Source organism: Notothenia rossii (genome assembly GCF_949606895.1).
Source record: "Notothenia rossii genome assembly, chromosome: 7".
Taxonomy (NCBI): domain Eukaryota; kingdom Metazoa; phylum Chordata; class Actinopteri; order Perciformes; family Nototheniidae; genus Notothenia; species Notothenia rossii.
This window is the reverse complement of record NC_136905.1, coordinates 58,219,556-58,232,154: the sequence shown is the minus strand read 5'-3', so window position 1 is coordinate 58,232,154 and position 12,599 is coordinate 58,219,556. Positions and strand designations below refer to the sequence as shown.

Here is a 12,599-nt window from a genome sequence, read left to right as displayed (position 1 = left end):
TTTTTTTACTGAAGGGTTTGTTCATATATCATTCATAGCCTTAATTATATAACATTTTATACCTCAAAACATGGCAAAAATATATATTATGTCATATGTTGACAGTATTTTCTGATTTGATAAAAGAGATATCCAAAATCCCTTCTGTAAAAACTTTAGATTCTAATATGACTACAAAAGGAAACAAGAATTTTGAACCTGGCTTTATCCAATGTTCAGATTTGTGTTCCTGAAATGTGTTAAAATATGCGCATATTTAATGAGATTATGGCTCATTTGTATATTTAAACATGCTATTTCACAAAACTTTTAATACAAAAAACAATTGTCTTAATGTAAGTAACTCACTGGAGAAATGTCTAGCCGATATCTTTAAGTTAATAATTACCCTATTTACCTGTAGTGTCTCGCCTTAAAAGTGTCAGAAAGTTGCTTTACAGATGATTTTGTGCAGCAACTCTACACTGAAGTGGGCCTGTTTTAAAATGTCAGGATAGAGGGCAAAATATAACACCAACTTGACAGTGCGCACTGTGAAAGCAGTGGGTGGTATTTATATCTGTCTCAATTAATTTGTGCTTAAGCATGTGGTTTACACCTCATGTACAGTGGGGCAAAAAAGTATTTAGTCAGCCGCCAATTGTGCAAGTTCTCCCACTTAAAAAGATGAGAGGCCTGTCATTTTCATCCTAGGTATACTTCAACTATGAGAGACAAAATGAGAAAAAAAAAATCCAGAAAATCACTGTCTGATTTTTAAAGAATTTATTTGCAAATGATGGTGGAAAATAAGTATTTGGTCAATAACAAAAGTTCATCTCAATACTTTGTTATATACCCTTTGTTGGCAATGACAGAGGTCAAACGTTTTCTGTAAGTCTTCATAAGGTTTTCACACACTGTTGCTGGTATTTTGGCCCATTCCTCCATGCAGATCTCCTCTAGAGCAGTGATGTTTTGGGGCTGTCGCTGGGCAACACGGACTTTCAACTCCCTCCAAAGATTTTCTATGGGGTTGAGATCTGGAGACTGGCTAGGCCACTCCAGGACCTTGAAATGCTTCTTACGAAGCCACTCCTTCGTTGCCCGGGCGGTGTGTTTGGGATCATTGTCATGCTGAAAGACCCAGCCACGTTTCATCTTCAATGCCCTTGCTGATGGAAGGAGGTTGTCAGTCAAAATCTCACGATACATGGCCCCATTCATTCTTTCCTTTACACGGATAAGTCGTCCTGGTCCCTTTGCAGAAAAACAGCCCCAAAGCATGATGTTTCCACCCCCATGTTTCACAGTAGGTATGGTGTTCTTTGGATGCAACTCAGCATTCTTTCTCCTCCAAACACGTCTAGTTGAGTTTTTACCAAAAAGTTCTATTTTGGTTTCATCTGACCATATGACATTCTTCCAATCCTCTTCTGGATCATCTAAATGCTCTCTAGCAAACTTCAGACGGGCCTGTACATGTACTGGCTTAAGCAGGGGGACACGTCTGGCACTGCAGGATTTGAGTCCTTGGCGGCGTAGTGTGTTACTGATGGTAGCCTTTGTTACTTTGGTCCCAGCTCTCTGCAGGTCATTGACTAGGTACCCCCGTGTGGTTCTGGGATTTTTGCTCACCGTTCTTGTGATCATTTTGACCCCACGGGGTGAGATCTCTCGTGGAGCCCCAGATCGAGGGAGATTATCAGTGGTCTTGTATGTCTTCCATTTTCTAATAATTGCTCCCACAGTTGATTTCTTCACACCAAGCTGCTTACCTATTACAAATTCAGTCTTCCCAGCCTGGTGCAGGTCTACAATTTTGTTTCTGGTGTCCTTTGACAGCTCTTTGGTCTTGGCCATAGTGGAGTTTGGAGTGTGACTGTTTGAGGTTGTGTACAGGTGTCTTTTATACTGATAACAAGTTCAAACAGGTGCCATTAATACAGTTAACAAGTGGAGGACAGAGGAGGCTCTTAAAGAAGAAGTTACAGGTCTGTGAGAGCCAGAAATCTTGTTTGTTTGTAGGTGACCAAATACTTATTTTCCACCATAATTTGCAAATAAATTCTTTAAAAATCAGACAGTGATTTTCTGGATTTTTTTTTCATAGTTGAGGTATACCTAGGATGAAAATTACAGGCCTCTCTCATCTTTTTAAGTGGGAGAACTTGCACAATTGGTGGCTGACTAAATACGTTTTTGCCCCACTTTAAGTTCCCTTGGAAAACAAAAATGTATTTTCTCCTCTGTCTGGATGACTTGCTTGTGCATGCGTGCAAAAATGTTTGTGTGTCTGTTTTAATGACTCCAGATTTAACTGTGGTCTGTTTTGATGTTCCTAAAAGGCAGTACCTGTTTGTCTGTGTTTTTCAAATGCAATAAGAAAAAGCCAACAAAACTATCCATCCATCTTTTTTCCACCCCTTATCAGGAGTCGGGTGGCAGGGGAAGCAGTTCCAGCAGAGTGTTCCACACTTCCCTTTCCCTGGCCACATCAACCAGCTCTGACTGGGGGATTCCAAGGCGCTCCCAGCATGGAGATATAATCCCTCCACCTGGTCCTGGGTCTGCCCCTTGGTGTCCTCCTAACTAAACATGCCTGGAACACCTACCTAGGGAGGCGCCTAGGTGGCATCCTCACTGCCCAAACCACCTCCTGGCTCCTTTCTAACCAGAATCCGTCCCCACTCACCTTATCCCTAAGAGAGATGCCAGCCGACCTCCGCAGAAAACCTTTTTCATAATCTTGTTCTTTTGATCATGACCCATCCTTCATGACCATAGGAGAGAAAAGGAACGAAGATAGACCGGTAGAAAGAGAGCTTTGCCTTCTGACTCTGATCAATTCTCGGGCCCATCTCACGCTCCATTGTCCCCTCACTCGAGACCCCGAGCTACTTGAACTTCACCACTTGGGGTAATTAATTCCCTACTCGGATAAGACAGTCCATCGGTTTCCTACTGAGAACCTCATGGCCTCAGATTTAGAGTTGCTGATCCTCATCCCAGCCACTTCCCACTCCGCTGCAAACCTGAAAACCTAGATAACCTAAAAGATTCTTGACTAGTGACTGTACATGTATTGAAAATTGAATGAAAACTTTAGATCTTAAACTACATTATGTAGTCTTTCATGTATTCAGGATTAGGGTTGCAAAGGGGCGGAACATTTCCGGGAAATTTCCCATGGGAAGTTAAGCTGGGGAATTTTGGAAATATTCAATGCAAAATTATTTTAAAAAAAACATGAAATTTCAACAGATTTTTTAGAAGTAGAACAGAACACGTTTTAATTATCATTGAAGAACGAAAACAGGAATGTTGAGTTAAATATTACTCACCCCCCCAACCCCACTCATTAAAAAATGAACAAAAATGCACCCCCCATCCAAAAATCCCCACGAAGTCCCATTCAAAATGTTAAATGAAAAAAGCCCTTCTCCCTCCAAAAAGTCCCATTAAACATGCACATCTTCCTTCAAGCGATCCTCTGCATTTTTGCTAAACCCTTTCAGTCAATGGGCTCTTCCTGGGCCTCATCAACCTCCAACTCTGATCTTCCTCTTCAGTTTCACTGTCCAGCCTTGTTGAGGATGGCTCTGTGTCAGGCTCAGAGAGCCTTAGGTTTGCCCGAATGCCAACCAGTCTTTCCACTCTCACATGTGTGAGCCTGTTGCGAACCTTTGTGTGGTCTCAATAGCAATGCAGTAAGCAGTGTGCTATGGCATGGATATTCAAGTGTACTTGAATATCATCTGTTTTAGTCAAGATTATGCTAAAATATACTTTCCCCAACTATGTTTAAGTTCCCTATGAAGAGCCAACCTTCAATTACAAAGATTCCCAGTTTATTCCCATAAATTCCCATGGAAAGTTTCCATCTTTGGAAATTCCCGGAATTTTGCAACCGTATTCAGGATACAGAAAGTTCTCCCAGTTCATACTGTTCTCATCTTTCTGTGTTGCATGTTTGTTCTATTATGTTTCAACCTCAGCAGAGCAACTTTAGTTGTTGATACTTTCAAATAAAATAAAAAACACTAAATCAAATTAGAGGTGCTGATCCTTATCCAAGCTGCTTTGCTGAAGGTCAACTGGCACAGACCAATGACGCCAACAGAACAGCATCTGCAAAAAGCTCATGAGAACTTTAAGATGTGTCCATTGTTGGTTGTGGCAATTTTGGGTGACGCACTACTTGTACAATTTAAACAGCAAATGGCACTTTGATGGGAAGGGAGGCAAATATTTCAAAATACTAAATAGGTGTGGTACCCTTTTAGTATATTTGAGACGTCTCGATGCATATCCATTATGCCAACATCCATTCCAGAATCTGCTTCACAACTCTGAGCCTAGTTCACGCTTAAGCTGCATTCACATGATACGCAATTTGTTCTTTTCTCGTCGCAAAGTTGGGCACGGAGCTTTGGTGTGAGAACAGCTAGTTACGTTTTGTTTCAATGGTTACCTCCCCTACTAGCTTGCAGCGCTACATACAGCTGTCATGTGTTAGTTGGGTTTCAAAAGGTCAGCGATAAAACAAAGTAACGTTGAAATAATTTGAACTTTGAACACAGTGCTAAAGTAGTGCTTCAAGATGAATGCACCGATAGAGTTCAGACACCAAATCAAAATTGCAAATGCTCTATACATCCTTAGTATTTACTAGGGATGTAACGATACCAAAACTCACGGTACGATATTTATCGCAATATTGAAAAATAAAGAAAAAAATGTGAATTTTTTTTAATTAAATAATAAATCTGATTTGTACAGCATTTTAGTAGGATAGTAGTATTTTAAAGTGTCAACAATATAATAATCAGACCCTACAATAGAATAAATTAAGTTTCACTTTAGTCTTTCAAGTAACTCAACTCTACAGATGTAGCACTGAATTTCGGACTCCAGCTTACAGCTTCCTGCCTATGACCTGCCAAAGACCAGTATAGAGGAATGTTAAGCCCTCCCACTATTTTCCAAGAGGGCGTTGCCAGATTTTCAATTTCAGGTTTTAACCAGGAGATGGCGCTTCATTCACAAATACAGAAAGACAAGTTTCATGGACTTTCAGTTGTGTTTTGAAGAGCATTTGAACACATCAATATTTTAGATCAACTAAAGTATATCTAATCTTGTAATTCAATAATATATAGTCTTTATATATTAAATAATCATAATTATAATGTAAATGTTTACATTACACTTCTTTATTTGTTATGCTCATACTTTAACCTTTACAATCGTTTGCTTTAATATGCAGTATATTTTTGTGTTTGCTTCCTCCTGCTCCCTTTCGGACACATACTGTATGATTTATTATTATTATTAATATGAAGATATTATTAAGATAAGATAAGATGTTACTTTATTGATTGAACATTTTAGTTTAGAATGTGCTGTCCCACGGTAATTCAGAAGGCTCACAGGTCACATTCCGACCATTATTTAAAACAATAGGTGCTTTCACACCGTCTACAGTTTGATTTGTATAGAGGGAGCTCTGTCAGTGTTTGAATTACCCATTTGCTTTCGGGGAGCCCTATTTTTCAGAGCACATCCTGCTACTAAATATGTCACACGCACGCTCTGTTGCCTGGCGCAGCAGCGCGGATGCGATCAATTGCTATAAAAACACTCTTCTACTAATACAGACGGTGTCACTATGCCGGCGGATGTGGCCGTTGTTGAAGCCTCTTCAGGCTCCGCATCGGCAGGCCTCTCCCTCGGTGTGGAGCTGTCAAGCTCGACCCTAACGCCGCTTACAGCCGGCCAACTAAAAGTTGTTTTCCGTTCACATTGTCATTTTTAGACTCCTTCGCTTCTTTGCTTGTGAATCCAAAAGCTGTGACGCTTGGCTGTTTTCGTTTTGCCATATTTTTTTATTACAAAGCCAGAGTTAAAAAAACATCAATATGAACATTTCAAATAATGCGCCGGCATCACCGCCATAACCATAGCAACGTAAGTAAGAATGCAGCGCCTCCACGTACAGATGGCAAAACCCAGACATATTCAGAAATATAAAACAAATATTCAGAAACTGTAATGAACAATAACTATTATTTATTTCAAGAACTGTTATTTACAGAAACTCAACAATTCTAATCTGTGTGACACAAATATGCACGATTGTTTTGGGCTCCCCCTATTTATCTCAAAGTCAGCCTTCAGGGGAGCTCCCTCCCTCTTCGGGGGAGCCAAGCTCCCCCTAGCTCCCCCCCATTTCGAACAGTGTCTGTGGCTGAATGGCCAGCGATTAGGTGCGGTACATTTATCATATGTGATCAGAGTTAACTGCCTGCCGTCAGATTTCATTTAAAAAACAGATCTGATTTTAAGACTATTTCTGCGCTCATAAAGAATGATAAGAATAAGAATAATGCTTATTGAACTGGTTTAATTAATTAGTGAGTTTATTTAACACTAGAACCGCCAATCGGGTCAATTTGTGTGATGTGTGTTGTGTGTGTGCAATGTAACTTTTTTTCAATAAAATATCAAAGTCTCCCAGTCCGTGACTTTTCCTGAAAGTGTGTTATGTACAGTGTTGGGTGTAACGCGTTACAAAAGTAACGGAGTTACAGTAATATATTACTTTTTGCTGTAACGAAGTAATGTAACGCATTACTAATGAAATTTGGGTAATATATTACCCGTTACAATGCTCAGTAACGCAGTTACAACTGATTTTAACCCGAAATTAAATGGTGTTTTGTTTTTTAAGAATGTACTAACATAGCGAGACATTCCGACACCGGACAAATTGTGCGGGTAGATTAGTAAACCTGGTGTTTACCCTTCAGGCTTCGCGTCGAGATCTTCGGGGAAGTTGAACGTTATGCAACCATTCAAAAAAGAGAACGTAGCGAAAAATACAAACAACAAATTGTGTCAGGTGCACGTGACCTGCTCCGCTGCGCGTGCATCATTTCCAAAGTGCTTCCACAGCAGTGACACACATCTGATCTGTGGATAATCATTTATACGAAAATGGTCAAAGCAACCATCACTAAACGCCAGCAACACTGCATCTACTGCAGACAGTAGCAACAGGTCAGATGCGGACATCACGTTACCCTCCGTTGTGGACACTAGCTTACTCCCGCCTGACTCGCCAGCCCCGGAGCAGCAGTCTTCGTCGCCCGAAACTACGCCGCCCCTCTGCGGCCCGCAGGTGCCAGGTATATTTAAACAACTACCCGCCTGTACAGTGGGGTAAGGCGGTCATTTTGCAGCTTGTGGTATAAAAATAGACAATGGCTAGAATATTCATGTGAAAATAGTACCATATTCTGACATGCCTGTAGAAATGTTGGGTCAAAAATAATGCATACAATAGCACAGATGCCTTCACCACGAATCGCTACAAAAATATCTCATATCCTAAGCTTATTATCAACGAGCTGATGTTGCAGCTGAAATGTTCTCCAGGTCACAAAGTCAACCTCACATGATGATGTGATACCAGTTTTCAAGCACAGTAAATATTCTCTTCCCAGCGTATATGATGGGACCAAGGGGATGATGTAGTAGGCTACATGGTTTTAATAATACTTTTGCCTTTCAATGTTTGCCATTTCAAACCATGAGCATGGTTTAAATAATATTTGCCTTGATTTACAATATGTTAACCTTCATTATAGTCCTTGACAGCGGTTTGTACTGCTGTATTAACAACGTGTCACATGTTAAGAATTTACAATCAGAATGGAGTATTCCACTAAGCCGTGTAATACAAGTTGTTAGTAGCCTTAAGGGCCTACACAGTTGTTATGCTACCACATTGCCCTTCACTGGATGCATAATGAGCTTCACTAAACTACATTTTAGCATTTAAAATACCTAGCTATTCTTTTGCGGTTATTTTGGTGAAAGTAACTAAAAAGTAACTAAAGTAGTGTAACTCATTACATTTCAGAGACAGTAATATTGTAATGTAACTTATTACTTTCTAAAGAGAGTAATAAGTAATATGTAATATATTACATTTTGGAAGTAACTTGCCCAACACTGGTTATGTAGCACCCTATGTTGTTAAAAATTGCATTCTAATAGCGGGATTTGACAGGTTTAGGTAGGCCTATACAAAAACCTCTGGCGGTTCTAGTGTTAAGGTAATTAGGTACAGGAGAAGCCCTTTTTTTATCAGTAACGAATTTAGCAGTTGAACATAAAAGTCAACTAACTGAGGGCCACTTGCAATGACAGTGTTGTGTCTAACTGTAAGCTTGTCACTCAGAGTAAGCTACCGTTAATTTAGCTGCTGGAGAAGAAAGATCAAGGGGGGAGGGGGGGAGAGAGCTGTGGTTGATGGGCCATTAGTTGTGTAAATACACAGCTGAGAGCTGCCGTTTCATTCAGACTGTTTAAAAAACTGTAACAACGGACTATTTTTCTTAGCGGATGCATGTCAATTTAAATCAATACATACAACTATTTTTTAAATCAATACATACAAATATTTTTTAAATCAATAAAAACATTTTCTAAATCCATAAAAGCATTTAAATTAATATTGGGAGTCATGTCGTTACTTTGTTGAGAATGTGGCCGTGTAATAAGCGGGATAATTTGCAGCGACTTGTTCCTTATGGGGAAAATAACACCCGTCATGTGTGTGTAGAGGTGTGTGTTGTTAAAACACTTTCATGAAGTGAAGGAATTTCCTTCTATAAAACAGCTGTGGGCAGCAGTTAGTGTCACGGACATGAATTCATAGGTCAAGGCAGACTGGTGCACACACTCTCCTGTCCTGCCTGGCGACACGCCCGTTCTAAGCCGTGTCCCTCATTCACATCCCAAGCATCCCCGAAAAGTGTATTATGTTGTTACATCTCAGATGTTATGTTTCAGTTGTGCTCTGTCTATGTTCAGTGATGCAAACTTGTCACCTTTCGGCGAAATTCGCCGTTTTGAATCCAAAATAAGTCGTTTGTGTGATTCATGTAGATCTGCAATACAAATATTTTTGGGGTATGGAGGGGGCTGGGACCAGGAGTAATCTGCGGCCGTGAGCTGTTATGTGCCATCATGACACGCATGGTGTTCTTTTTTTATATATTATAATGAAGTACGAGCTGTGTGCTCGAGTCTTCCTGCCTGTCGGCTCTGCTCATGGATTTATAACAAGACTCTGCTGCTCCGAGATGATGGTCTAGCTTCAGCAGCTACATTACCTACGGGTGCGTTTGTTAATATTAACTGTGCGTCCGGAGTCACTGTGGCACAGACTGGACCGCTGGTGAACAGCTGTTAGAACGGGCTGTTCAGGTGTTCAGAGCAGAGCTCCCTGTCAGAGCGGCAGAGCGTGATGTGAACTGAAACGTTTTTCTGTGGCAATATTATTTAAGGAATCGTTGAGCTAGCTAGCTAGCATACATTGACACTATCTGCTAACGTCAGCTTTAGCCTTCTATTTCTAATAGTTTTTTTCATAGGCTATAAACAGAGGTGGTATAAGTATTGTACTTGAGTAAAAGTAAAAGTACTCAGATCTTGTACTTGAGTAAAAGTAGAAGCACACAGATCTTGTACTAGAGTAAAAGTAGAATTACTCAAATGTTGTACTTGAGTAAAAGTAGAAGCACACAGATCTTGTACTAGAGTAAAAGTAGAAGTACTCAAATCTTGTACTTGAGTAAAAGTAGAAGCACTCAGGTCTTGTACTTGAGTAAAAGTAGAAGCACACAGATATTGTACTAGAGTAAAAGTAGAAGTACTCAGGTCTTGTACTTGAGTAAAAGTAGAAGTACTCAGATCTTGTACTTGAGTGAAAGTAATAGTCCCAGAGTGTAGGAATACTCTGTTACAGTAAAAGTCCTGCATTCAAAATGTTCCTCAAGTAAAAGTAGAAAAGTATTATCATCAAAATATAGTGAAAGTAGCGATAGTAAAAGTAGTCATTGTGCAGATTGGTCCATTTCAGAATAATAGATATGATATGTTTTATAATGATTGATCATGAAAGTGTTCTCAAAGCTGCTAAAGGTGCAGCTAGTTTAAATGACTTTGTATACTGCAGGGTAGCTTGTGGATTTACTCCAGGTGGAACTAAAGTCGGAATTAACACTTGATTATATTTCACATCATTCATCCACATCTGTAAAGTAACTAAAGGGATTAAATACATGTAGTGGAGGAAAAGTACAGCATGTACCTCTGAACTGTAGTGGAGTAGAAGAACAAAGTAGCAAAACATTGAAATACTTAAATAAAGTACAGGTATCTCAAAATTGTGCCCAAGTATAGTACTTGTTGAGTTTATGAACTTAGTTACTTTACACCATGTGGCTATAAAGATAAAAAGACTTAAGCCTTGCACAGAGGCATGAAAATACATTTTCCAAAATGCTCAACAGTGCTGCCAAAATTATAAACTGACTGCCACACAATTTATCGATCAATCAATCAATCAATGTTTATTTATATAGCCCAATATCACAAATGTTACATTTGTCTCAGTGGACTTCACAGTTTGTACAGAATATCAGTATGACAATATGACACCCTCTGTCCTTAGACCCTCACATCGTACAAGGAAAAACTTCCAGAGAAAACCCACAGTTTAAAGGGAAAAATGGGAGAAACCTCAGGGAGAGCAACAGAGGAGGGATCCCTCTCCCAGGACGGACAGACGTGCAATAGATGCCGTGTATAAATTGAAAAGATAATACATTTGCAACATAGGTAGTCCAAATGTTTGGAAATGCATGTGTGCATAATAGGAAGATGAATCCACGAGTATATCCATCCAGGACTTATGAACCAGGACCACAGCCACGACTCAAGATCCAGGACTCGCAATCCATGACACAGCACCGCAGGATCATCCATGACTCCGGATCCCGGCGTATATAGACACTAAAAAGAAAGAAATTTGGGGAAGCTGGGTTAATCGGAACATGAGAGTACACAGGTATAGACAGAGAGAAGGAAGAAGTTAGATGTCCCCCGACAAACTAAGCCTATATCAGCAAAACTAGGGGCTGAATCTAATCAGCCCTAACTATAAGCTTTATCAAAAAGGAAGGTCTTAAGCGCACTCTTAAAAACGGATAGGGTGTCTGCCGTCCGAACACAAACTGGAAGCTGATTCCACAAAAGTGGAGCTTGATAAGAAAAGGCTCTGGCTCCCATTGTACTTTTAGAGACTCTAGGAACAACCAACAACCCTGCATTCTTGGAACGCATTGCCCTAGTAGGACAGTAGGGTATAATGAGTTCTTTAAGGTAAGATGGCGCCTGCCCATTAAGGGCTTTGTAGGCGAGAAGAAGAATTTTAAATTCTATCCTGTGTTCTATAGGGAGCCAGTGTAAGGCAGCCAGAACAGGAGTAATGTGGTCCCTTTTCCTAACTCTGGTTAGTACACGAGCTGCAGCATTTTGAATCAGCTGAAGCGACTTGACTGACTTCTTGGTACACCCTGATAATAAGGAGTTACAATAATCCAGCCTTGAAGTAACAAATGCATGGACTAGCTTCTCTGCATCGTTTTGAGGCAAGATATGCCTGATTTTTGCAATGTTACGTAGATGGAAGTAGGCGGTCCTTGAAATTGATTTTATGTGGGTGTTAAAGGATAAATCCTGATCAAATATAACACCAAGATTCCTTACAGTCTCACTGGAGGCCAAATTAATGCCATCCATAGTTAATATATCTTTAGATAATTTGTTTCGTAGATTCTTCGGGCCAAGTACAATAACTTCAGTTTTGGTCGTGTTTAACATCAAAAGATTTAAGGTCATCCACGTTTTTAAGTCCTTGAGGCAGTCTTGAATTTTATTTAGATGATTAATTTCATCAGGCTTGATTGATAAATATAGTTGAGTATCATCCGCATAACAATGAAAGTTTAAAGAATGATTCCTTATAATATTGCCTAACGGAAGCATATATAGGGTGAGCAAAATAGGTCAAAGCACTGAGCCCTGTGGCACTCCATGGCTAACTTTGGTTTGCATGGAAGATTCATCGTTGACACGTACAAACTGAGAGCGTTCAGATAGATAGGACCTAAACCAGCCTAAAGCAGTTCCCTGTATGCCAACTAAGTGCTCTAGTCTTTGCAATAGGATATCATGGTCGATAGTATCAAATGCAGCACGAAGATCGAGCAAGACAAGAATAGAGACAAGTCCCTTGTCAGAGGCTATTAGAATGTCATTTGTGACTTTAACCAGAGCTGTCTCTGTGCTATGTTGTGTTCTAAAGCCAGACTGAAAATCTTCAAATAAATCATAGTTTTTTAAGTAATCACACAGCTGTTTTGCGACTGCTTTCTCAAGAATTTTTGAGAGGAACGGAAGATTAGAAATAGGTCTATAGTTGGCTAAAACCTCTGGATCGAGGTTGTGCTTTTTAAGAAGCGGTTTTATCACTGCTACTTTGAATGATTGTGGAACATAGCCTGATAATAAAGACATATTCATAATATTTAATAAAGAAGTGCTAATTAATGGAAAAACTTATTTTAACAGCTTAGTTGGAATCGGGTCTAAGATACACGTTGATGGTTTAGAAGAGAAAATCATTGAATTGAATTGTTCAAGGTTTATGGCTGAAAAGCATTCTAGTTTACTATCTCGTGTAATATTAGAACTTACGTTTC

General features: G+C 39.7%; 1 long non-coding RNA gene across 1 annotated transcript in view; it reads left to right on the top strand.

The window, feature by feature from the left end:
* Positions 1-12,599, top strand: part of LOC307047434 — a 149,002-nt gene that overhangs the window by 9,758 nt on the left and 126,645 nt on the right. The gene's annotated exons all lie outside the window — the stretch shown is intronic.